This window comes from Hyla sarda, chromosome 3 (assembly GCF_029499605.1).
Source record: "Hyla sarda isolate aHylSar1 chromosome 3, aHylSar1.hap1, whole genome shotgun sequence".
In the NCBI taxonomy this organism is placed as follows: domain Eukaryota; kingdom Metazoa; phylum Chordata; class Amphibia; order Anura; family Hylidae; genus Hyla; species Hyla sarda.
The window spans coordinates 100,546,405-100,551,193 of NC_079191.1; the positions used below are offsets into that span (position 1 = coordinate 100,546,405).

The 4,789-nt window shown below is 44.9% G+C and overlaps 1 long non-coding RNA gene across 1 annotated transcript; it reads left to right on the forward strand.

The window, feature by feature from the left end:
• Positions 1-1,040: 1,040 nt before the first annotated feature.
• Positions 1,041-3,497, forward strand: LOC130360604 (uncharacterized). Its single transcript, XR_008890725.1, has 7 exons — positions 1,041-1,097; positions 1,282-1,334; positions 1,412-1,480; positions 1,559-1,663; positions 1,755-2,208; positions 2,287-2,412; positions 2,484-3,497. It is a non-coding gene; the product is annotated as an uncharacterized LOC130360604 (long non-coding RNA).
• Positions 3,498-4,789: the final 1,292 nt, after the last annotated feature.

The following is a 4,789-nucleotide window of genomic DNA, read 5'->3' on the forward strand; positions in this document are numbered from 1 at the left end:
ACATAATCCCATTAAAATCTATGGGATTTTTTTATTATCTGTTATGGCCTGTTATAATCCGTCAGGATTAACGGAACATGCACTAATTTTTCTTTCGTCACAAGAAACGGATAAATTAATGGCCATTATTTTTAACATTGAGGTCTATGGCTGACGGACGTTAGCAAATACATCCGGTAATGTCCGTTATTGTAACGGCCGTTATTTTAACTGAGCATGCTCAGTAAAGCCCTCATGACCCTGAAGTCACATGGTGTAGTGCTCACACCCCCTGTCACACACCCTCTCTTCTTCCTGAATCCTGCAGGAGGCAGCATTGATGTTGGCTCCAAAGCAATCCTTTGCCATCCTTCGCTTTTTTACAGAAAAAAATCACCTTTGACTGAAAGTGGGTACATGGATGGCTGCTATGCAGTATGCTTTGTGACTTTTTCAGTGTATTTGGGAACATGTGCTTGTAGCTGCGGGCATTTTTGCCAGCGGTTTGTGTGGGGGCATGAATGCTTTTGGTAGGGAAGTGTGCATGATCATTTTGAACCGTGTAGTGCCACTCTGCGCCATTTTTCTGTCCGCCATGTGTTGCATTTTTTTTTGCAGGACACAGGCATTTTTGCCTGTTTTTTGTATGGGGGAATGAATGCTTTTGGTAGGAAAGTGTGCATGATCATTTTGGACCGTGTGGTGCCAGTCTGCACCATTTTTCTGTCCGCCATGTGCTTGCATTTTTGCAGGACAAGGGCATTTTTGCCCGCAGTTTGTATGGGGGCATGAATGCTTTGGCTAGGGTAGTGTGCAGAATGATTTTGTACCGTGTGGTGCAACTTTGCCTTTTTATTTTTTGGTATTTTTTTCTGTAATAAAATTTTTTTTTTTACAGACAAAATGCCTAAGAAAATAATAAAAAAAAATCCAGAGAGCCCAAGCAGGCAGAAAAAAAGGTGAGTTTTCACATTTTGGAATTAATTATTTTATAATTTTTGACATTATAAAAGTGTTATTATGTTTATTATGTTTTTTATTTTTGGTAATTTGTATTTTTCAGCTCGTAGACCCAACCGTATCCAGATTATAGGAGACAAAGTCCTCCAAGCCCCAGTGTCAGTATTTATTTATTTTTTGGGGGGATAAATTTGTTTCCATATTTTATCTAGATTAAATTTTTTAATTCCAGTTGGATAATTTCAACCAATTGCACAGTACAATTTCCAACCATGTTGCGCCACTTTGTATATTTTTTTTCCATTTAGATTTTATTAAACTTAATTTTTGTTTTTTTTCTAGCCGCACCGTATTCCAAAAGGGAAAACAACATCAAAAAGGCACAATCTAAAAAGGTGATTTTTCACTTTTTTGACTGTTTAGAAAATTTTTATGAAAATTTGTTCTAAATTATTATTATTTTTTTCCCCAGAAGCACATAGTGGAAGAATTATCCTCCTCTTAGGAAAAATCCCAGAGCAAATATTCAAGTAGCCCAAGTGTGAGTATTTTTCTTTTTGAGTAATTATCATAAATATTTTTTTTATTTAACTATTATATGATTTTTTGGCTTTTACAGTCTGAGGAGGATATCATTTCACATGAGGAATCCGAGGAGGAGAGTGTCCCTCAAGTGTCGGCTCCCCAGGGCTCCCAGGATAGGCCTTCCAAAGAGCCTGAACGAGTATGTATTGTACAAATGATATTGCATTTTTTTCTACATGTTGTTATACCATAATTTAAATTATTATTAATTTTTTTTTTTTTTTAAATAGCGTCCAGCGCCAACCAGAGGAAGAGGCCTCATGATTTGTGGCAGAGGATGTGGTTGTGAGAGTATTTAATAACTAAATATAATAGTTTCAAGTGTACTTTGGAAGTCAGTTGCCCATAGCAACTATTCACTTTTTTTTTCTTTTTAAAGCTTTAGAACCAATGTGATTGCTTGCAGAGTCAACTGTATACACTACCGTTTTTTCAAAACTAATAGCAAAATCTTTATATTTTCAGGGTGGCGCTCGGCTCGGTCGGGCGAATGTTGAAGGGGGGTAGGACGAGCCTGAGGTCATCATTGATGATAACCTCCTGATTACGAAGGTTGAGGCTCGTCCTGCTATTTGGGATTTGTCCGACCCAAACCATGCCAAGCGCAATACTCCAAGAGCAATAGAGATATACAGAGCAATCTGTGATACCTGGTAGGACCTGTGATCACAAGAAAGTTGGATTGTTAGTAAAAAAAAGTTACATTTTTTACATTTTTTTGTTTGATTTTATTGTTTTTATAATAAATATTTTTTCCTTCAGGGACCAGCACATGAGGGACCTTAGAGAGGAGGAAGAGAGGCCCAGCGGATCAGGGGCCTCCAGCAAAACTCTGTATGTGCACCACCCACTCCTCGGGTTCCTCCAAAAGTGCCAACACCTGCGGAAGTACGTCCAATGTTTTTTTTTTTTTTTATCTTCTGTGTAAATTTACTAATTGATTTTTTTTTCTCTTTCAGAACACATTCCAGTGTAAGGGCGCACCAGACCCTGGCAGTGGCACCCCCTCCCCCCCTACCCTCCCTGGCCCAGCCCCTGACACTGCTGATCAAGGGCAAGAACCTTCTCCCCTACCAGCTTCCTCATCATCCCGACCAAGTTGCCAGAGGATTGAAACATCTTTTGGAGATTTGGTCCGGCCGTTGAGGACTGGAAGGAGACAGCATGAGATCCTTGAAGAGCTCATAAAGCTCACAAAGGAGAGCATTATGAGATTGGATTATAGAGGGAAGTCTTGAGGGAGGAGATTTGCCTCTTACGGCAGACAGGGGCAGGGCCGTCTACTGGTCCCCCTTTAGACTCTCTACTCTATCCCCAGAGCCTGGCTCCCATGCTGGAGAAACTGCCCCTTGATGAGCAGTGTATTTTCCACAAGGAGTCATCCGACCTTATGAGTAGAGTCTGCTGCCCCCCTCCCCCATCCCCCAAAATCCCCCCACTCCCCCAATCCGCTCCACCCCCTCTCCCCATCCACTCCCCTTACTTGACCATGTCCCCTGCCCAAAGTAGCATCCGTTCCCCTTCCCGTCACCACTCCCGTTCCTGTTCCCATCACCAGTCCCATTCCAGCTCCTGTCACCACTCCTGTTCCCCTTCCCATTGCCGTTACCCTTCCCTTTCCACTCCTCATTCATACGACCATCACCTTTCCCCTCCCCGTTATCCCCAGTCCATGTCCCACACCCTGCCCCACTCCCTGGGACATTCCCAGCATTTGGGACGGTTATCCACCCCTTCTAGTAGCATGGTCCAAATGCTGTCCCAGGGAGAACCTTCTTCCCATTCCACCCCTTCCTTCACACCTCCCAATTTCCCTCTGCCCCCTAATATTCCCACCCCTTCAACACCTTTCCAACATTTTTCATCATTTTCGCACTCCCATTCCTACTCCATGGAAACCCCTATTCCCAGATTCTACTCACAAAGTAGAATAGACTCCTTGCGGCCCCTCGGAGGACCCCAGCTCCCAAGACCCTTCCCATGTCCCCCTTACCCAGTCATCCTTCACAGACTTATAGGGCTTAAAGCCCCCCCCCCCCCCCCCAAAAAAAAAAAAAAAAATTCACTGGGTGATGCAGCAGGCTGGACCACCAGATTGGAGCCACTGTTCTCCCAGGCCGCTTTATGGTGGCGAAGCATATGTTGATGCAGGACTGTGGTGCCAACATTGGGACCCTGGCCACGCTTCACCTTCTGCCAACATATCTTGCATGTGGCTATGTGAACCTCCTCCCGATGCTTGATGAAAAACTGCCACACCGAGTAGCTGATTTTCCCACCAATAGTCCGCACTAATTGACTGCTACTGATGCCGTCTCCAGGAACTCCTGTTCCACTAACTCCAGGTAAGGTAGGCTGCCGTGAAGCAGGTGGTTTTCTCCGGGCATGTTTGGCTCCAGAATTTCCACTTCTGCCACCATGCTGACTGCCAACCATGCTGCCACCTCGCTGGCTCAGCTGCTGCCTCACGTACAACCTGCAACCCTCTTCTCCTGATAATAATGAAGCCCCTTCTGCACCTGGCTACCAATTGCGATCGGCTTCATCATCATCAACAAGTATCTGCACGTCACTGATGTCCTCCTAAGGTTCCTCAACAGTGTCTGCTTCAGCACCCTGAACGCTGGCAAAACCGGCTCCCACATCACTCTCCTCATCACTACTTGCCAGCCTAGCGAAAGAAGCGGCAGATGTCCCCTCCACTTGTTGACTGGGCAGTAGCTGCTGACTGTCCTCTATTAGATCATCTTCAGTGAATAGTGGAGCTGAACCCACAGCATAAGATACTTCTGTAGGGGAGGGAACAGCATAGGACAGAGGCAATGGGAGGACAGGGATAGCTTCCAGGCCATGCCAACTTAGGGTTGTGTCTGAGGAACCCACCAACTGTTGACTGGAGGTATCAGATGTCACTTTTGATGAAGCAGATTACTGTGTTAACCAATCGATGACAGCAGATGGGTTGCTGTTCGAAACACGACCGATAGCTGATCCCGGGAGCTCAGGCCTCTTGCTGCAACTCCTTCTGCCACTCGCCCCTAGTCTGCTGTGACCTCTCTCTCTCTCATCAATTTAGGCCTCAGCCACTCCTCTGTGGACGTCCTGGCACTTCTCTGCGTGACATACTTAGTGCATATATGAGGGGAGTATTTGTCTAGAACAGCAGCAGGTGTGTACTTTTGCCTGGACTTTCACAGTATCTAGGCTCTTGACAGATTAACAGGTCAAAATAGTACATTATTTAGATGTAGGTATGTGGTATGCA